Consider the following 23,637-nt stretch of genomic DNA (forward strand, 5'->3'; position numbering starts at 1 on the left):
GCAGCTGTGGAAAATCAAAAAAATTTCCCCAGTATAAAGGTTTTTATAGAAATACTATACTCCTTGCTTCCTTCCTCCACTATCTCATCCCTTGGAAAAAATAGCTACCCCCAGCTAGAAGCACTTCCAAGTAATAATGGAACTTAAGTGAATCTTCTAGGAAAACTGTGGTAACTAGTTCAGTCCTGCTTATCCAGGTTCCTCCTATAATATGTGGCAATGTAGAAAAAAAGCTTGAAGATCACTAGAAAGAAACATATATGCTCACATACTAGCACTTTCTATGTAGTGTCCTTTGAATTAGTTATCATAAAATGAAAGCCAGATATTTTTCCCCATAGATTTTAACCCTGATAGCCCAAGTAAACCATTTGCGTTTGTTCTAGAGAAGCCAATTTGAATGAACAGTCTCAATTCTCTTCTAAAATTCTACTCTTGCTATATTGTACACAACCCAGTAAATCAACCATCCTTTCTTCCTTCCTTCCTTCTTTCCTTTTTCTCTTTCACTTTGGATTCTTTAAAAAAGCACTTGTTACTTGTGATCTAGTAGACACACTGATGCAAGACAAAGAGCAAGACTGTTTTAGCTGCTACCCTCTGACCAAGGCTGTTTAAGAGAAAAATCAGAAATGTGATAGGAGCACATTTAGAAGGGATTGAAGAGAACCCTTGAGGTGGAGAGCTCTCAGTCTAGTATGAAATGATGTGCAAAATGTAACAGAATGATTCCTTCTTCTGAGCTAAATGAAAAGGGATTTAAGAGAATCCTGTTTCTAAATTTACGGAAACTCAGGTTTTCCTTCCTATCTAAATGATGGCTGATTTTTAGAAACTCAGTCTTCTCTATGCTGTTAGTGGATTTTGCAGTCTGTAGGTGCAAAAGGAGGTAACTATTTACAGCCCAAAGAAATCTGGCATCAGGAAGTTGTAAGTGCAAACAAGAGAGCAAGGTAAGAAGAGAGGGATTAAGAATTAGGCCACTTAAGATTACTTAATTAACAAAAATATGAATGATATTCCGAGGGACAGTTTTATGCTACAGAAGGCAACTGGACATGTATTGCTTTGGTGAGACCCTGCCCAAGAAGGCTGCCTGCCTGGGTAATAAGCCCCAGTAGTGGTAGGCTGATGGGGTAGCTCTTGTTCTAAATGCTGATACAGGTAATAGAAGGTTAATCAAAGTATGCAGCACAAGGGAACCATATAGTACATGTGTTCATGATGATCTACCAAAGAACCAAGAAACTGACCCACAAAAAGACAATAATCATGTGGAAACCTACAAAAATAATTTAAAAAATAATGGCAAACTTCAATATGCTTCCCCTAATTTCTTCTTTTATTTGTTCCACCACTCTTCCCAATGGAATTGGAATTTCTCAGCCCTTCTTTCCTTTTAAATAGCCAATAGCAGGAGGGTCATGGATAAATGAAAGAAAAAAAGGAAACTAACAAAAATGTCACATAACACCCCATCTCTGTCTATTGCATATCCTTAGGCATAAATTAGTGGGATAAAGTGTCTTGAATTGGTTGTGAAATTGAAGTTCTGATGTAAGCCTGAGATTACTATGTTGTTGGAAAGCAATCTAAAAAGAAAGGGGCATCAGGGTGGCTCAGTCAGTTAAGCCTCTGCCTTCAGCTCAGATCATGATCCTAGGGCCCTGGGATGGAGCCCCGCATTGGGCTCCCTGCTCAGTGGGGAGCCTGCTTCTCCCTCTCCCTCTGCCTGCCACTCCCCCTGTTTGTTCTCTCTGTCAAATAAACAAATAAATAAATAAAATCTTAAAAAAAAAAGAAAGCTATAAAATCTGCTTGATGTATTTTCCAGTGGAAAGGAAGGAGTTTCTACAGTTCATTTGCAAGCAATCAAATAAATAAATACAGTGAGTTTCAATAATAGTCCATGGATTTTAATCCTTTTAAGAATCCATTCATACAAGTATAATCTGATTAAAGTATGGGTAAGTCAATCTCAACAGACCTTATGAAAGTCCCAAATTTAAGAATAGATCTGTTTATATAGATACATGTTTGGAATATGTGGAACTAAACTGATTATGAAATCAAGATTATGTACATTGAATAAACACATTAAGTATCTGTGATTGTAGAATAGAAATGTTTGCCTAACAACAGAGTATCAGATTATGTGAGGCAATGGAAGCTAATGGAATTATAAAGAAAAATAGAGTTGACTATTATAGTTGAAAACTTTAACACCCCTCTAGCAGGACGGGTAGATCTATCAGGCAGAAAAATCAGAAAGGAAATGGTTGAACTAAAAAATACCATCAATCAAAACTGGATATAATTGAAATTTATAGACTACTTCATCCAATAACACAAGAATACACATTGTTGTTAAGCTTACATGGAACATTCACCAAGATAGAGCACATTCTGGGCCATAAAACACAACAAATTTAAAAGAACAGAAACCATACAATATTTGGTCTCAAGGTATAGTGTGATTAAACTAGAGATCAGTACTATAAAGACACCTGGAAAATCCCAAAATACATGGATATTAAACAAAACACTTCTAAATAACACAAGGGTTAAAGAATAAATCTCAAAAGAAATTTTAAAATATTTTGAATTAAATGAAAAGAAAAATACATAAAAATTTGTGGGATGCAGCAAAAGCACTGTTTAAGGGAAGTTTATAGCACTGAATGTATGTATTGGAAAAGAATAAAGATCTAAAATTTCTAATCTGAGTCCCACCTAGGGAGACTAAAGAAGAGCAATTTAAATCTAAATTAAAAAAAAGAAAGAAAGAAAGAAAGAAAGAAAGAGTGCCTGGGTGGCTCAGTTGGTTAAGCATCTGCCTTTGCCTCAGGTCATGATCCCAGGGCCCTGGGATCAAGTCCGCATTGGGCTCCCTGTTCCACAGGGGTCCTGCTTCTCCTTCTGCCTATGCCTCTCTCTCTCTTTCTCTCTCTGTCTCTCATGAATAAATAAAGTCTTTAAAAAAAGGAAAAAAAAAGAGTAGAAAGCAATAAAATTGAAGACAGAAAATCAATAGAGAAAAGTCAATAAACCAAAAGTGAATTCTTTGAAAAAAATTAAATTGATGAGCCTCTAACCAGGCTAATTTAAGAAAAAGAAAACAAAATACTAATTCAGAAATGAAAAGAGGGACATCACTACATATGATCCGGTGGACATTTAAAAGATAATAAAGGAATACTATGAACAACTTCATGCCCACAAATTTGATAACCTAGTTAAAATGGGCCAATTCCTGAAAGATACAACTTATCAAAATTCATGCAAGAGAAATAGACAATATGGATAGACCTAATCTATTAAAGAAATCAAATAAATTAATAATTTCCCAAAGCAAAGAGCACTGACCCTAGATGGTGAATTCTTCCAAACATTTGAGGAAGAAATTATGCCACTTCTCTACAATATCTTTCAGAGGATAGAAACAAAGGAAATGCTTTCTAACTATTTATGAGGACAGCATTGTTGGGGTTAATGTAGAGCATGAAATCAGTCATAGTACCTGGCTTGCTAAAATGTAACACAGAGGTGGCTGGGGGCAAGGGAGGATTTCGGAGAAGGGCATGGGCCTTTGGAATGCTGGGGCCTTCATGACCACTCTGCCATTGGAATGCCGTGGGGAGTTACCTTCCCCGAAGCTCTTTTAGCCCAAACAGCTGCCCTGTGATCTAAGAGATGTATGCATTGTCCCTTAGGCTATGTTTAGTAGAACATGTAGATTAGCATATCTTATCTTTCCCTGTAAATCCTCTCAGTTTCAGTAAGACCCCTTGTCACACATCCCATGCTTGAGAAACAGTGATAAGGATATCCTGAAGGACCAATAAAAGCGGGAGCAAAGAAGAGCAAAGGCTCTTCATCTCTGAGTGTTGACCCCCTTGCCTTCTCCTCTCTTTCATGGCTAAGTTTGGAGTAATCTTTCATCTGTCAGTACAGAGATTGCTGGCCATTCCCAACACAGCATTACCTTAATACAAAACCAAAGTCATTTTTTAAAAAAGAGTACAGACCAATATCTCTCATGAACATAGATGCAAAAATACTCAATAAAATATTAGCATATTAAATCCAACAATGTATAAAAATAATTATACAAGTTGGCTTACTGAGATGTATCCTAATATGAAAGGCTTGTTTAACATTTGAAAATCATTTAATGTAATCCATCACATTAATAGGCTTTTAAAAACCACATGATCATAATAATAGATGCAGAAAAAGCCTTTGACAAACTCCAGTACCTATTCATGTTAAAAACTCTCAGCAAACTAGGTATAGAGGAGAACTTTCTCAACCTGATAAAGAAAATCTACAAAAAACCAACAGCTTAACATTATAGTTAATTGTTTGAAATTTAAACTTTCTCACTAAGATCAGGTGTAAGGCAATGTTCCCTCTCACCTTTTCAATATCAGTCTGAAAGTTCTAGTTCATTCAATAAGATAAGAAAACATACAAATTGGGAAGGAAGACATAAAACTGTCTTTGTTCACAGATGACATGATCATCTATGTACAAAATCTGAAAGAATCAACAAAAAATTCTTGGAACTAATAAGAGAGTATGGCAAGGTTGCAGAATATCAGGTTAATATACAAAAGTCACCTGCTTTCTTTTGTAATGGAAATGAAAAGGTGGAATTTGAAATTAAAAACACAATATGATTTATGTTGGCACCCCCCAAAAATGAAATACTTAAATATAAATCTAACAAAATATTTACAAGATTTATACAAGGAAAACTACAAAATTATGATGAATGAAATAAAAGAACTAAGTTGAGTAATATTTTATGTTCATGGACAGGAAGACTCAATAATGTCAAGATGTTACTGCTTTCCTAGTTGGTCTATAGAGTCAATAAAATCCCAGTCAAAAACAGCAAGTTATTTTGTGGATATCATCATATTGATTCTAAAGGTTGTATGGAGAGACAAGACCCAGAGTAGTCAATATAAAATTAAAGGAGAACAAAGTTAGAGAACTGACACTACCCAACTTCAAGACTTACCATAAAACTGCAGTAATCAAAACAGTGTGATATTGGATAAGGAGTGAACAAATAGATCAATAAAACAGAATAGAGACTCAAGAAATAGAATCTCATAAATATAGTCAACTGATCATCAACAAAGGAACAAATGCAATGCAATGAAACAAATAGTTTTTTCAAAAAATGGTGATGGAACAATTAAACATTCACATGTAAAAAAATAATTCTACACACAGACCTTACACAAACCCTCCTCAAAAATTAACTCAATATGGATCATAGACCTAAATGTAAATCATAAAAGTATAAAACTCCCAGAAGATGACACAGTAGAAAACCTAGATCTTGAGTATGGTGATGCCTTTCTAGATACAACATCAAAGACATAATCCATGAAAGAAATAATTGATAAGCTAGACTTCTCCCCTTTTTCCATACTTCACTTTTTGGGATGGAAGTCACTATGTAAACTCACAGTTAAGAAGTAGGAATTTATGGAGCTCTTGGGTGACTCAGTTGGTTAAGCATCCAACTCTTGATTTTGGCTCAAGTCATGATCTCAGGGTTGTGAGATTGAGCCTGGCGTCAGCTCCATGCTGGGTGTGGAGACTGCTTAAGATTCTTTCTGCCTGTCTCTCTCTCTTTCTCTTAAAAAAAAAAGTAGGAATCTATGCTTCACTTCCTTGAGAATAAGTGTCTATACCACTTATGTGGAATTCTTCTGCACAGAATTTATTAATATTTAAGATCATACTGCAGTCATAACTCTCAAGCAGAATCTGTACAACATCACAGCCATGATACAGAGTGATTGTAATGCTTCAGTTTGAACCATATTCTCCTCTGTAGGAAAGAAATGGAATCCAGTGTCTCCAAAATGCTGGTCAACACGGGGGACTGGAAAGATGGGCTCTTTGGACATGACTACACATAAGGTGACGTGATTCGCTCTCCTAATATTGAACTATTTTCTATATCGATGCAGAGAGTGGTATGCTATGATTTGTTAAATTGTATTTTGAGACAGTCTCAAAATTATCCTTCTAAATTCATCTGGAGACTCCTAAGCAGGTCAGTTTTCACTTATGTCTACCCTAAATTTCATACACTGTAATGTAAACCATTTTTTCCTTTTATTCTTTCTTGATCAGATAGGTTCTTGAATATTATGAGGTCAGGGTTCTCCAGAGAAACAGAACCAAGAGGATACATACATATAAGGTAGTTCCAGTTTGAAAGCCAGCAGGCTCATGCCCCAGGAAGAGCCAATGTTTCAGTATGACCCTGAATGGAGGAAAAAGAACAAACAAACTGATGTTTGGGTCAAGTCAGTCAGTCAGGAAGGGTTTCCTCCTACTCCAAAGGCGGTGAGGGAAAAATATTACAGTTCAAAGGCAGTCAAGCAGGGGGGAATTCTTTCTTATTTGGCAGAGGATCAGCCTTTTGTTCTATTCAGCCCTTTGACTTATTTCATGAGGCCCTTCTGTACTAGCAAGGGCCATCTATTTATTCAGCCTACCAATTTAAATGTTAGTCTTATTAAAAAGCACCCTCACAGAAACAACTGGAATAATGTTTTCATGAAATATCTGGGCATCCTGTGGTCCAGTCAAGTTAATACATAAAACTAACCATCACCTTAAAGTAGAGTATTAAGATACCAAGACACCAAGAAAGTCTGTATTGATTTAACAAATATTATGCAAACTTATGGATTTCAGATTTCAGCTTCTCTTAAGAGACTTGGATGATGTTCTTTCCCAGTAAAGGGTTACAGTAATAAGTAATAGGACACTTGAAAAGGAGAAAGATGTAGTAGTATTTTTATACAAAATCTGGAACCAGAGATATAAACCCTTTAAAACAAAAACCAAAATACAACACAACAAACAAAGGGAAAGGAAGGAAGAGAATAATATCATGAAATCAATGACAAGGAAACAAAGAAACCCAAAATACCTCTCATAAATGAAATTGTCCATGTTTTATTTATTAATTTATTCAATAAATACATGTTAGGCACTTTTGGTGCTTGGGAGAAAGCAGTAAACAAAGCAGAGGAAAGATTTCTCACAAAGCCTACATTCTCAGAGAGAGAGACTGACAATAGATTAAAAAAAGAAATCTACTTGCAAGCTGGTGACAAGTATCATGGGAAAAAGAAAAAGTAAAGTAGGAGAAGGATCACAAACATTGGTAGTTGAAGAGATGCAATTTTAAATAAGGAGTGAACATGAGACTCATTGAGAAGGCAATGTTTGGATAAAGTCTCAAAGGCAGTGAGTGAGGCAAAGGGTACATTTGGAGCAAAGGAGAAGGATGACTCACATGTTTGGGGAAAGAGGCCAGAGTGGATAAAATGGAATCATTGTGCCTGAAAGGGTAGTGGGAGTCAAGATCAGAGAGGTGGTGATGATGGTAGATGTGCAGGACAAAGATGATGTGGGTCTTTGTACTGCAGCTTCCTTCAAATATTATTCACACTCACATGTTTGTGTTTATTTACGATTCTGGAGCTTTGCTTATCTGGGGCAGTGTTTGGGTATCACTCTGAGTGATATATATCCATAGAATATATTATGAAAGTTAGCCTCGGGGCGCGTGGGTGGCTCAGTTGGTTAAGCAACTGCCTTCGGCTCAGGTCATGATCTTTGGAGTCCCTGGATCGAGTCCCTGGATCGAGCCTGCTTCTCCCTCTGACCCTCCTCCCTCTCATGTGCTCTCTCTCTCTTATTCTGTCTCAAATAAATAAATAAAATCTTAAAAAAAAAAAAAAGAAAGAAAGTTAGCCTCATTTTGGTTTGATTTGAGACTAAATCTCATAAAATATTCTATGGATTCATTTATCATACATAAACATAGATGTGAAAAAAAAATGTCACCAGATATTGGAATAGGAAGAAGTAAAGGGAAATAATGGAATTCTATAATTTATAGTAAAGTCATGCAAAGCCATAAGGTTGCTCACTCCATCTACATGCACAAAACTGCTTCCTGTGACTTGCATTTTTGTAAAGCTGGATGCTGAAATTTAATTTGAATTTTAGGGATCTATTTCAACCACATTAAATAACTAATCTTTATCATTAATATTTAGGAGTTAATTTTTTGTGTGTGAGGAATGAACTAGGTGTTAAGGGAGAAAACCCTATTACAACCTAATTTGAAAATCAAAATGTAAATCAAAACTAACGATAGTTTAATCATGCAATTTCCAGGTAATAGTTATATTTTCATAAGATACTTTTTAATGTATGAAGCACTTTATATTCTCAACTTCATAACAACCCTGATTAGCATATAGTATTGCTCCTTCTTATGGTTGAGAAAATTGAGATAAAACAATATAAAATAAAAAAAAATCTGTCTCTCATGTCTCTATTTTAATTATAAATATTAAGATTTGTCTATGTCCATGATAAGTATTAATTTTACCCTCTTGTATAGAAGTGCTATATTTAAAACATAACAATGTGTTGGAATATATTTCAAAGGGAACGTAGAAAAAAAAAGAGTATATATTGCATACCATATGTAGTTTTTCCATGCACAATATACTAATTTTCCTTAAAATGATGATATAAAATAAATATTCTAATTTTTAGTTAATAGACGATTAAATTGAGACTTGTATGGGCTCTATATTTTGAGAATGTCATCAAGCTAGTAAGTCAGAAGCAAACTATGAACCAACAGTTCTGATTCCAAAGTTAATTTAGAACATATTTAAAGCAGTTCCACATTTTAGAGAATAAAGTCCTATTACAGACAAACAGCACTGTGACCCTTGATAATTTGTAACATCTTTGGATTCTTGTTAGACCTCCCATTTATAAATTGAGGGCCTTTTTTGTCATTGTTGCTGTGATAAGATGGGAATTCTACATCTAGAAGTATATTTCATAAAAAAATAAAATTTACTGTAAAACATCTATTTTTCTCAAAATGTTCAAAGAATATATTTTTTCAATTCTTATCCTATGTAGCTACTTTTATCACACAATTTCCAGGAAATAGTTTTAATAGAATAAATGAAAGCTATGACATAAAGCTTAATCTTTTCTAAAATTGAAGAATTCCCACTGAAGTATTCTATCAAAAATTCCACCTGGGGGGCACCTGGGTGGCTCAGTCATTAAGCGTCTGCCTTCGGCTCAGGTCATGATCCCAGAGTCCTGGATCGAGCCCCACATCGGGCTCCCTGCTCGGCGGGAAGCCTGCTTCTCCCTCTCTCACTCCTCCTTCTTGTGTTCCCTCTCTCGCTGTGCCTCTCTCTGTCAAATAAATAAATAAAATCTTAAAAAAAAAAAAATTCCACCTGGGTCTTTCTAACATTATCATTACCACTTATAAGTATACTGTGCTCACCACAGAGTCTTTTAATTTAGTAGCTGAGAGAGCATTCAGGGGTTTGGCTGAAAGAAGGGATATAGAGAATACACTTCTTTCTGTGGATGGGGGAATCTATGGACTTAGGCCAAATCTAATTCATTGGCTGACATATTAAAATATGATTATAGGAATGATTTTTACAGATGAACATTTGCAATAAATTTGGTGATAGGGAACACTAACTTTGAACCTCCATTAAATGAAATGTTATCTCAAAAAAAATTCCATTTTTCACATTAGTAAGCCTATATTACCAAAAAGGGTGTTATTCAATTATTTTTATTATTTGAACACCATCAATAAAAATTTAGGGGAAATATTTTTTCTCACTGTGTAAGTACTTCTATAATATTCTTGAATTTGCCTACTGGCAAATTTATAAAGCATAAAATATTTACTATTTGGCATTTCACAGGAAACATTTTCAAACTGGTGAGATACTAAATTGCAATCTTCAGTCGAATGTGAAGATGTCCCAGCCCGAACACACTTCGGTTCCAGCCATCCCACCAGAGTACCCCTTGTGTGGAACACTGCAGGAACCCTCATCCTGAACCCACTTCAGCTTCAGCTGCATGGAAAACACCCTGCTCCACACCCACTTGAGTTCCAGTATCCCATGAGGGTGGTTTTATTTGGAGTGTCCCATGACCCCAAAACCCATGCCTGCTACAGCTCCAGCCAGCCAACAAATGACTCCAAGCTCATGCAACCTACAAAGGGAGAGACTCTAGATAAGCAATGATCTGGTAAGCAATGTATCTGATAAATAGTTCAAAGTAATTGTCATAAAAAGGAGGCATGACTACACAATGGGGAAAGACAGTTTCTTCAATAAATGATGTTGGGAAAACTGGACAGCTACATGTAAAAAAATGAAACTGGCTCACTTTCTAAAACCATACACAAAAATAAACTCAAAATGGACTAAAGACTTAAATGTGAGACCTGAAACCATAATATTCCTAGGAGAGAGCATAGGTAGTAATTGCTCTAACAGCCATAACAACATTTTTCTAGATATGTCTCATAAGGCAAGGGAAACAAAAGTAAAAATGAACTATTAGACTACATCGAAATAAAAATCTCAGCACAAAATAAAAAGACAATCTACTGAATGGGAGAAGATATTTGCAAGTGATATATCCAATAAGGACTTAGTATCCAAAATATATAAAGAACTTATACAACTCAATGCCAAACAATTCAATTAAAAAAGTGTACAGAAAACATGAATAAACATTTTTCTAAAGAAGATATACATATGGCCAACAGACACATGAAAAGATGCTCAACATCACTAATCATCAGAAAAATGCAAATCAAAACCATAATTAGATATCAATTTACACTAGTTAGAATGACTAAAATTTAAATGATGAGAAATAAGCATGGTGAGAATGTGGAGAAAAAGGAACCCTCATGCACTCTTTGTGGGAATGTAAATTGGTTCAGCCTCTGTAGAAAATAGCTTAGAGGTTCCTCAAAGAGTTAAAAGTAGAAATACCATATGATCCAATAATTCCACTACTGGGTATTTACCCAAAGAAAATGAAAATCCAAATTTGAAAAGATAAATGTACCCCCATGTCTACTGCAACATTTTTTTTTTTTTAACATAGCCATGATATGGAAGCAACCTAGATATCCATCAATAAATGAATAAGGAAAATGTGGGGGGGAGTGTGTGTGTGTGTGTGTGTAGTGAAATAAGCAGAGAAAGACAAATACCATGAGTCCACTCATAAAAGGAATACAAAAAATTGAGTAAATAAGCAAAATGCAGAATCAGACCTATAAATACAGAGAACAAATGAATGGTTGTGAGGGGGTAAAGGGATGGTACAAAATGGGTGAAGGGAGAAGGAGATATAGGCTTCCTGTTATGGAATGATTAAGTTATGGCAATAAAGTCACAGCATAAGAAATATAGTCAATGATATTGTAGTAGTGATGTAACAGGACAGATAGTAGTTACACTGTGGTGAACATAGTATAATGTAAAAGTTGTCAAATTACTGTTATATATCTGAAACTAATATAACACTGTGTGTCAGCTATACTCAAAACAAAACAAAACAAAACAAAAAAACAAAGTAATAGTCATAAAGATATTTACCAGACTAAAGAATGGATGAATTCAGTGAGAATGTCAACAAGTTCTTTTAAGAAAGAACAAGAATTTTCTACAAGTTGGAAATACCAAAAAGAACCAAAGTTGAAGAACACAATAACTGATATGAAATATACTAGGAAGGAAAAAAATACTAGGAATCAATAGCAGAGTAGAGGATGTAGAAGAACAACTCAGCTACCTGGAAAACAGGGTAATGGAAAGCACCCAAGCTAAACAGCAAAAAGAGGAGAAAATGTTTTCTTTAAAAAAGTGAGAATAGGTTAAGGGATCTCTGGGACAAAATCAAATGTACTAACATTTGCATTATAGGGGTCCTAGAGGGAGAAGACACAGACAGTGATGGAAAACTTATTGGAAAAAACAATAGCTGAAAATTTCCCTAACCTGAGGAAGAAAATGGATATTCAGGTCCAGGAATCACAGGAAGCCTCAAACAAAATGAAACATTTAACAAGATGAAACCAAGAAGGTCCACTCTAAGACACATAATTAAAATATCAAAGTTTAAAGGTAAGGAAAGAATCTTAAAAGCAGCAAGAAAGAAGCAACTAGTCACACACAAGGGAAAACCCATAAGGCTATCAGATGACTTTTCAGCAGAAACTTTGCAGGCCAAAAGAGAGTGGCATGATATGTTCAAAGTGTTGATAGGGAAAAGCCTACCACCAAGAATACTCTACTCAGCAAGGTTATCATTCAGAATTGAAGGAGAGATGAAGAGTTTCCAAAACAAAGAAAAAAGGAGTTCATCACAACTAAATTGGCCTTACCAGAAATGTTAAATGTTAACAATCACTTACAAAGCTAGTATGAAAGTTAAAAGACAAAAATAGTAAAATTATTTAGATCTAAAAATTAGTTAAGGGACTCACAAAATAAGATCTAAAATATGACAACACATGTGGGGGCATAAAAAAGTTTTTTTTTTTAGAATGCATTTGAACTTAAGGACCAGCAACTTAATATACACTGCTATATACTTAGGGTATTATATATAACCTCATCCTAACCACAAACTAAAACCATAATAGATGCACAAAAAAAAGTGAACAAAAAGGAATATAAGCATAACATTAAAGAAAGCCATCAAACCACTAAGGAAGAGAGCAACAGAAGTAAAAAGGATTAGAGAACTACAAAAACAACCAAAAAACAATTAATAAAATGGCAATAAGTACATACCTATCAATAATTACTTTAAATGTAAGTGATGTAAATATTCAAATCAAAAGATACAGGGTGACTGAATGGTTTAAAAAAGGACCGATCTATATACTGCCTACGAGAGGCTTACTTCAAACCTAAAGACACTCAGATTGAAAATGAAGGGATAGAAAAAGATATTTCATGCAAATGGAAGTGGGGGGAAAAAAAAAAGCTGGGATAGCAATAATATATCAGACAAACTTTAAGACTAACAGAACTGAGGATTCTAAAAAAAAAAAAGCATTTATCATCATAAAGATAACATGTTAATCCCTGACTAAGGAGTACATAGTATGTTTAGATGTTTTTTTTTTTTAAAGTCGGCATGTATATACATACAGTACATCCAGTTCAATTGTTCATGATAGCATGTATAGGAAAGCAATCTGGGGGCAAAAAAACACTGTATTAGGAGAAAGAAACTGCATCAAAATAATCTGTTGATTAAATTAAAATGCTGTTTCTTGGGCAATCCCCCAGAACTGTTGAATCAAATTCTGTGTTATTTCCAGTCCAGGAATATGGATTTTAAACAAATTCTCCAAGAGATTCTTACAGAAATTGAAGTTAAGGAATATCGGAAGAGGTAATCTGAGTATTGAGTATCTGTGCCTATTTTTACTAAATATGACAAGGATGCAAGTCCCTAATCATTCTTTACCCAGTCTATTTCTAGGGTTGTGTCTTTGTTCACAGTGGAACAGTGACTTCCCAAGCATATAGTTTCGGGACTACAATGCAAACTCACTGCATACACAGCACCCAACTGGTTTACTCACCAAGTCCCATCACCCCTGTGGGACTTGACAGCATGCTTGCTGTGCTGTAAGTAATAAAGTCCGTTGCCTCTGATCTTGGAGTTTCACATCATCTGGCAGCACCCACAAGGTCCTAATAAGGTAACTTTTTATCCTGTAAATAGGAGGAAATAACACACCCTCGAAAAGAACAACTGCACCATTCAGATGTAAATGAATTACAAGACCAAACCTGTTTTTTACAGAGCAGTTAACTGAAATGCAGACTGAATCCCCAAATGTCTTAAATCAGAAGCATGTATGAGTCTGTCTGCAGGAGGCAATTGTCCCTTTTTGCTTCAACCTTCTACTATGACCTCATTTTATAATATTTAAAGACAGAAGGCTTCACTCAATTTAATTAGAGAAGCTAATTCTCTACCCCTAGAGAATTCTAGAAGGTTTTCTCTGTCCCTATTAAGAAGCAGAGAAAAGCCAAAAGATTTTAAAAATGAAGAAAAAGTAAAAGTAAAGTAGAAAATCACTACGGACTGAAAATTCTTATAGATAGGCCAACAGTATTTTTATATGTTTTTGAAAGTATCTCACTGGATAGTAAGAAGAAAAGAGAACTCAGATGGTCTTATTGTCCATAATGATAAACTAGCACCCAATCGCCAGGGAACATGAGAATCTCTGCCACAGTCGACAGCACAGTGACCTCAATGTGCTCAATCAGATGTAGAATGTAGCTGTAAGGGAGTCCTTGTAACCATGATCTTGATATTCTAGATTCCTATTATTAGGGCAAGGAGAATTAAGAGTAGTCCTTCAGAGCAGGCTCCAGTGACAGAGAAATGATATGCCAGTCCATAATGAGGAGCAGAATCTAAGGTAGCTTTGAAGAACATGGTGTGGAGGGGAGTGAGGAATAAAAAGAGATTTAAGGAGGAAAACAATATAGGCACTCACACGCAGAGGGAATTTCACCGAATTAGAGCCCTGATGTGGAAAGAAATGTGAACTGCTAGGGAGGGAGAGAGCATGAAGATTAGAGTTAAGGCAAAGATGGGTAATTTCCTCCAATGTTTCCCACTAGGAAACAGGCCTCTTTTCTAATGGAGTGAGTAAAAATCCTGATATTCCAGTCATGGAAGTGTTGGCATGCCGGATGCCAACAGAGGTACAGGAATTTTAATTACCTAAGCTCAGGTCAAGGCTGAGATTTCAATATGGGACTTCAAAAAATTAAAGGAGCAATAAACCCACCAGAAAAATTTTACACAGGCTAAGTCTATAACATTTCATCATTATTAAGAATAACATCCTTCTACCCATATTGGAAGGCAAGCATAGGTATACTGGAAATGAAACATTCAGAACCACCTATACTGGAAAAAGAGGACTAACAACGGTTACTTGCTAAACTCAGAGAAGAAATTAGAAAATCTGCATGTAATTAAAGAACATCTCTGTGCAACTGGCTATTTAATGGGTGCAATGGGAAAAAAATTGAGGATATAGTTTCTGTCCTCACATAACTCCTCTTTAAGGTTTTTTGTTTTTGGCTTTTTTTCTGAGAGAGAGTGTGTGTGGGGGGGTATGGTGAGGGGCAGAGAGAGAGAGAATCTTAAGCAGGCTCCAGACCCAGCATGGAGCCCTATGCGGGGCTCAATCCCACGAACCTGAGATCATGACTTGAGTTGAAATCAAGTCTGTCGCTTAACCAACTGAAACACCCAGGTACCCTGTCCTCACATAACTCTTAATTTCAGAAAATAAGATCGACAAACAGGAAATTATCATCACCACAACTACCACCATCAACATTATTTTAAGGTAAGATAGATTTACAAAAGCTTACAACAGAAATTGCATATTATAAGCTATGGTAGTAGGGGCTACCATTCACCGTTAGAGAAAGGTGTCTTGAATAGGTGGAAGGGGAATATTGGAGAACAACATAAAAAAGACATCTAGATGAGAACAGGTTTGCAGACATGTCAGACATACAGAACACAGGAATAATTATATTTTAAGGTTTGTATTATGGCATAGGAAGAAAAGAGACTGAGCAGAGATGAGAAAGATGAAAATAAAAGGATACCTTTAATGGAGTCCAGACATGGGCATATCCATTTAATGTCATTTCAGTGTAGAAACATTATAACCTTTGAATTAATAGAAGACTGAAAACAGAATCCAGTCCTGACCATATGAGAGTATACTCAGAAAAACAGAACTTGCACTAGGTACTTCAAGAGGGTAGATTCCAACTAGGATATTAGTAAGCTGTTATTTGTGGGGTGGGTGGTGGTAAAGGAGCACAAAGTAAATTCTGGGGTACTCAAGGAAATGACTTTTGGGTAGAAAGCATTTAATACTCCCATTAGGAAAACAAAATGGATAGGATTGGGTTCCAAAAATTTGGAAAGGTCAGGTGAGGTGATCTCAAACCAAACAGGAGAGCATTAGCCAGTGCCTGAGGCACGTGGTGGGGAGGTCTGATGGACTTGATTCTAGGAGTGGTAAAAGAAGCTGGAGCCTGGGACACTGGAGCCCACTTTCCCACTTAGCTCACCATTCTAGAACCTAAAAAAAATTGAGCTGACAAAAAAATCTGAACTGTAGTCCCAGCTGCAGAGTGTAAAATATTGGCTTTGACCGAAAGACAATGGATGGATAAGCAACAGTCATGTTCAACTCCTTTCTTTACTTCTTTAATGATTAGATGTCCAGCACTAAACTTGGAAAGCATTAAAAATTAAATACTTTATCTACAATTGATATTCATTATACCACTGAGGACTCAAAATAAGTAGTTTTTTGCTTCCTGGCTTGGCTGAAGTTTCTGATGTGTTTTCAAGATTTCAGAACAGCAAAACAACTGTGAAGGAGACCAATTAAAGAAAATCCCTAACTTAAGGATTTTCTCTTCTTTTTATCTTCCTCAGTCTGGGAATTTTTTCTTTTTTTTCTTTTTTTTTTTTTTTAATCTGTCTAACCTCCTTCCCTGCCCACCAATATGAATGAAGGTAGCCTATTGATTCCCATTTAATAACCAGCATCATGAATTGATGACCACATTAGTGGAATAAACCTCAGAGGAAAGTAGTAGGAATAGCAGCACTGGGCAATTATAACCAAAAAGAAATAGTTTATTACTATCTCTATGTTAGTTTTATTTCTATAGTGGAAGCCCATTAGAAAACTAAAGTATTAATATATGAGGGTGTTAAACCATTATATCTAGATATTAGTCTCTAGACGAATGTATGCCTTCCTTCCTTCTTTCCTTCCTCCCTTGCTTCCTTCCTGTTTTTTCTCCTTCCTATCTGTCTTTCTGGTTTACCTTAGCAACTGTATTGAAAGTCCTATGCTAGGGAACATGGAAACACAAAAGAGTAAGAATGATCCCTGACCAAAATGACTTTTACAGTTTATTGGGTTAAAAAGTTTGTAACCAGTAAATGGAAAATATGTGTTGTTGATGACAATTACTACAGAGACTCTGAGAGATAAGGTCTGAAAGACAGGCACAAGTTCTCACAAGAAGTGAGAACTAAGGCTAAAAGATTAACAGAATAATGATTATGCTGAATTAGATGTTATCCTGAAAGCAACTAGTCTCATTGAGAGACCTTAAACCAAAGAGTAATGTAATGAGATTTGCATTAGAGAAAGACAATCCTACTTAGGAAAGAATGGACCAGAATGAGTGAAACAAGAGGCAGAGATTTCAGCAAAAAGACTTTTGTAGGGGCGCCTGGGTGGCTCAGTCATTAAGTGTCTGCCTTTGGCTCAGGTCATGATCCCAGTGTCCTGGGATCGAGCCCCGCATCGGGCTCCCTGCTCGGCGGGAAGCCTGCTTCTCCCTCTCCCACTCCCCCTGCTTGTGTTCCCTCTCTCGCTGTGTTTCTCTGTCAAATAAATAAATAAATAAAAAGTCCTTTGTAAAAATTCAGGCAAACATTTCGACGTGGTGTTCTGCAATGGGCCTCAAATAGTGCTAGATATATGCAGCCCTCAACCTCTGAGACATGTATTTGCTTTGTAATATGTATGGAGAAGAAGAAGGAATAAAAGGGTTACGTTTCCTGCTAGTATAGGATGCTGTCAAGAGGCTAACAACTGATAGGGCAATAGTACATTTCCTCCCCATTTCTGTGCAGAGCATTGTGGCAGTAGGCCCCATTGCAGAGAGAACCACAGGGAGGGAAATAGTACTTTAAAATCTCAGGGGTTTTGGTACTTGGGTTTTACTTGTTACTTGGGAACCAGCACTCTGGCAGAGTGGCATTTTCTGAGAGGAATAACAGCAGGGTACAGCTGTAGCCCATTATGCCCAGGGTGGAATGGACTCCCAGTGGATAGGTCAGATGCCCTGCACTCTTGGCAGGAGAGCAAAAGCAGTCTGTAGGGGGAGATTTCTTTGAGAACACATATAAGATACCCTCTAAAGACTACCCAAAATAGTTAGAGACTGAAGCTTTGTATTTTTAACAAATATCCCAGATGATTCTTCTGTGCATTACAATTTAAGAACCACTGTCCTAGGCTTTTTCTGCCGTTGAAAGAAATCTTTTTCTGGTATCTCTCTTACCTATTTGTGTTAATAGCAGCAATAGTATCCAGACTTTTCCTGCCACTTCATATTCTAATTTTTGTCTTTTAATCACCTGTTCCTGATTGGAGAGGCAATTATATCTGACTTCCAATAAGAAAGTCACCAGGGACCATGTTAAATATCCTTAACTCATCTACAGATCCCCAGCCACGATTCTTTTTCTAGCTTATTTCTTGAGGCCAAAGTATACATCCACAGAATCCATAGCCCAGTGACATAAAATAATGTATTAAAGGAACATAGATAGTCTATCAAACTACAGCTAGAGCCTACAATTATAAGCCTCTTATTATAAGCATAGTTGCCATTCGAATAATATCTCTTGGTTTTCACAAGTAATCTCATGTTAATCTGTTTTAAGTAGCAAGTATATGAATTTGCTACTGTTACTTTTGAAAAAGCCATACTGGAAAAGTCAACCCACATAGTCTAGAGAGAAGGGCATAGGTGCTATATGGCATATAGAGCATAGAGCATAGGACATATACTTAAAACAACAGAGTTCCTTACTAGCTGGGCAGGCAGTTAAAAGAGGAGGCTCACACTTTGAGATTCTTCTGTGTTCTCTAATACACTGAAGTGACAAAATAGGAAAGAGTTGCAAGACAAAAGCAATGGTGAACAATGCCAAAAGTTGCAGTGAATCGAGAAGAAGGTCTGAAAAATACTCATTTATTCAGCAAATGGGAAATCATTATTGACCTGCAGTAAACAGTTTTCATGAAATGCAAAGAGCAACAGGGAGAAAGCAGAGATTTGAGAACGTATTTAGGAATGTGAAAGTAGATTGCTTCTCAGCCTTTTGGCAAGATCAAGTGTAGGAATGTGAAAGTAGAAACAGTAATTATTTTATTCTATGATGGAAGACCTGAATTAATATAATAATAAATAGTAACTCATATGTGCATTTTGTTGTATCTTTTTTAATCCTCACTGCAGTCCTAGGACAACTGTACTCTTATTATCTCCATTTTTAAATGAGGAACAGGAAAATTAGTTAACTACTTGGCTCACAATCACAAAACAATGACATGCACTATTAGAAATTTAACCCGTGTATTTGAGGTTTTAACCACCATAAAAATCTGGAACTGCTCTTAATTTTGACAGACATTTGGAAATTTATTTGCATTTCCATATTGTGAAGGAGATTGTATTTCTTTTTTTTTTTTAAGATTTATGTATTTATGTATTTTAAAGAGAGAGAGAGCATGCACAAGTCCTATACATAAAAACACTCGAGATCATAAAAATACTAAATCAACTAGAAAGGGAAATACATTTTCCCCTACTAGTCCAATTTTTTCTGACAAGAACTTTGAGTAGTGCTTGTGCATTTAGATCCCAACATCATGTGCCATCTTCTTGTTAAAAGTTGCTCTCTACTCACTACAAAGCCTTCTCTGAAGAAGCTATCCCAAGAGTCATGTTAACAAGGGACAGAAAAGTTTCCACCAAGGCCGGCATTTATAATTGTACATTGAAATATTAATCCTGCATATCAGAAAGGCTCTGGAAGAAAAAAAGAAACAATAAAAACACCTCTTACAGAAGGAAAAAAAAAGTGATTTTCAAGAGCTGCGGTGAAGGGAGGCTACATGTCAAAAGAAAATTATTGAATGTCTCAATTTGTACTAAGAATGGAGAAATTCCTTTGGTGTTTCTCCCTCTTATGTGAAAGCATTTCAGTCTTTCTCAAAGCATGAGTCTTTAAAAATATAGTCCTAAATCAGAGAAAAACAAGTACTATATGATATCACTTATATGTGGAATCTAAAAAGGTCACACTTGTAAAAACAGAATAAAATGGTAGTGGTTACTAGGGGTAGGGGTGGAGAGATAGGACACATATTGCTTAAGGACACTAACTTGCAACAGGTAGTAAATAAGCCCTAAAGACGTAATGCATGGTATAGTGAGCATAGACAGTAATATTGTAGTATAATCATCAAGCTTGCTAAGAGACTAGAACTGAATTATTCCAACCACTAAAAAGAAAGGATAATTATGTAAGTGATAGAGGTGCTAATTATTGCTACAATGGCAATCATACTACAATATATAAATTATCAAATTAACATGTACACCTTAAATTTACAAAATGTTATATGTCAAATATATTTTAATTGGAAAAAAAAAGAAAGAAAAAGAAAACACAGTGTTTTTTTTTGTTCCTTCTAAAATGGAAATCAGTGGGAAATTAGATCCAGCTTGACATTAGGAATGCCAACAGGAAAAATAGCATGGTTTGTCAAAACTACCTATTATCTGTGATTGAATATGAACACAAAACCCATTATAAATATTTTTCCTTAAGAGAAAACAGGAGTAAAACCTTCCAAACCAAAGAGAAACTAAAGATTACCCGACATGTCAGGAAACATGAGCAAAGGGCTGGGGTAAGGGGGCACCTTAAAAACAAAAATAGATGAGCAAAAGCAACAAATAAAACATTGTGATTTCATACCAACTTGTGATATAAATTTGAATCTCAATATGGAATCTCAATCTATATATGGAAATATGAGATCATTAGCTTATTTAGTTAAACTATCAGATTACCTCAAGATCCAGAGAAGATTAGATTTCAAAAATATCTCAAAATTATTATCTCATACTCAAGTCAGTTCTTAAGTTTAGTACATGAGTGCAGGGCACATAAACAGTCCACCTCCGAGAATGCCTTAAAACTTGATTCTGTTGTATCCCTAATTCCATATTGTTTCAAACTACCTGAAAAAGAAAACTTTGATTTTTTTGCTGTGCATATAGTAAACTATTGAAGAAGGGCTTAACAAATAATAGTGACTTTCTCAAGAAAACCAGAGATAAAAGTATCATTTCCTCTATGGTCATCCCCTAATAATTAGATTATATTGTTTGAAATTCACCAACCTTGGTTGTGTTAATTTTAATTCTATCTAATACCTATGGCTTATTTGAACAAATAAATGTAGCAGTAACTTATTATTTCAGAGTTTTAAAATATTATGTTACTCATTCCTTAAGATTATTTTATCAATGGATACTAACTCATGGTAAATGAATGTAGTAAACTCTTACAGAAAAAAAAAAAAACAAAAAACCCACAAAGGCTCCAGTTTGCTAAACCATAAAAGAAGGCAAAGAACAAGTAGCCTTTAAAAATATTTTGATGAATAAATCCTACCTTTTATCAAATCTTGAGGTAAATTAGATTGCTAGCATTGCTGAGTGCTGGTAAAACACCTTTGGATCAATATGAATCTGTTTAACTATGGATTTCACCTCATAAAGTCACCAATGGTGAGATGAATTGCATCTTTGCTTTCTTTGATCATGTTCATACTATTATTCAGCAACTGTGAAATTACTTATTTTTTCCATGAGAGTCATGTCAATCTCAAAATATCATATAACTTGATAACGTCACAAAGGCTGGTCATCCCATATACTGCTAAAACTGATTTATACAAAACATAAGTTAGAGATACATATGAGGATTCTAATTATTGTTTTACTATTTAGCAGAAGATAATGAAGCAGGCTGGGCACATAGGTTACCACAAGGATTTTTTTTTTTTTTTTAACACAAGCAAAACCTATCTCCATCTCCTTCTTTCATTTTGGGCGTGGTAAAGGAATGGGAAGATTTGATTTTTTTTTTTTCAACCTTACCTTGGTCTCCCATAAAACACTTTTAAAATGATCATATAATTTAATGTATTATAATTGTTTTTGTGGCAGTAGGAGGATTTCAACCCATCAGAGCAGAAATATAACATTTTAGATATCTAAAAGAGAGCCAATGTACTATTCTCTGTGCTATTAAGTCATATTAATGGTTTAAATCATAATCAAGTATGTACATTTTTGTTCTAATTTTAATCTATGATATATGAATAAGCCTGTACTCACTTGCCCTTTGTTTTCTTCCCACAATCTATACATATGTGCATCTCAATTATCATGTAGATTCCGCAAAACAAAAATATATCACTCGTTTTCTATACAAAGATGGGACTGTGTGTGTGTGTGTGTGTGCGCGTGCGCGAGGGCGTGCACAAACTTAGTCAACTTTTAAATACCACCTTTTCTGTACTTAAGATAGTCTAATTATATTCTTACTCAGTCCTGATGTAATTTAACAGATGTCCATACTTGGGCTCAGAGTACTTAGATGACCTTCTAAAGGACTTTCTAAAACCAAAAGGTACTCTAAGAAATTTGAACACATGTACCTCTTCTATCTACTTTATTCCATCTGCTCCCAGAAAGAAGTGTCCTGGGGGTTCTTCATGTTATGGTGAAGACTGTCCAAGCATTCGTTTACTCTTTCTCCCCACCATTGGCCTCTTTCTTTGGTGAGCAGCAGTTTAAAAGAAGAGAAGAAACTTTGTGCAAACCAACGAGTAAAGACAGTACTCAAAGGGATACTTCAGTTCTTTTGACAGGGATGCTATCAATGTCTGAATGATGTTTTCTTCTTTTGTACACATACACACAGACACATATACATAGACCAACATGTGTGTGAACTTACATCTCTCTTTTTTCTTTCTTCAGCTTTGTTTCCTTAACTACACTTATTAACCTAATGAGTTAATCTTTGGAAAAGAGTTATAAAGAAACTCATCCCATCTCTATATCTCCATCTAAACTCTTACAAATATGCATTGGGAATTTATTATACTCTTACAAGTTTGAATGCACAGCAACCTTAGTTCCAATCTAGCTCTGCCCCTCAGCTAGCTCCCTGGCCATTCGGTTGCTGGGTATGTGGGTGGGTGGATAGAAGGAAGGAAGGAAGGAAGGAAAGAACACATTGCTCCTTACACATTCTCTTCTTCCTCTTCTAATCAAACTGATCTACTGTTTACACAAAAGAGATAAATATTCTGTACTTTTATTATTATTATCAGTCTTTCTTATTTGGATTCTCTCTCTTCTCCTCTCCTCTCCTCTCCTCTCCATGTATCCTAGTCACAGTAATCTTTCAGGACTGAGCTTAAGCCCTGTTTCTTCCAGGAAGCCTTACTAGACCATCCTGGCCTACAGGATATTTGCTGTTTTCTTCTAAATTCTTTCCAATTATTTTACTTCATTTGACATTATAACTGACTTTAACTGAATTTTTATTTTCAAATATGTTTGTTCTCTCCCCCTAAATTATAAATGCTTTCAGAGCAACAATTGTGATTTCTGTTTTTTGTTATATTCCACATCATTGTGTAGTAGAGGTGTCTGTACATCTTGAATTGAAAATGTTTTCTAATGATAATAGCCTACACTTTATTAGGGTTTTAAGACACACCAAGAATGAATAGACTATAGGCCTCAGTCAAAACTGTGAAGTTACTACATAGTTATACATATTTTATACATATTTTATGTATAACTATGTAGTAACTTCAGAGTTACTACATATACATATACATAGCTTTATATGTATATGTAAATTTTTGATGGATATAAACTATATTCTCAGAGGAAAAACTGGAACATACAAAATAACAATTAGTGATATGACTGATGTTTGGAAATATGA

The sequence above is a fragment of the Mirounga angustirostris genome, unplaced genomic scaffold, assembly GCF_029215605.1.
Source record: "Mirounga angustirostris isolate CCGP_5_RB_7025 unplaced genomic scaffold, mMirAng1.0.hap1 SCAF_8, whole genome shotgun sequence".
NCBI classification, from domain to species: domain Eukaryota; kingdom Metazoa; phylum Chordata; class Mammalia; order Carnivora; family Phocidae; genus Mirounga; species Mirounga angustirostris.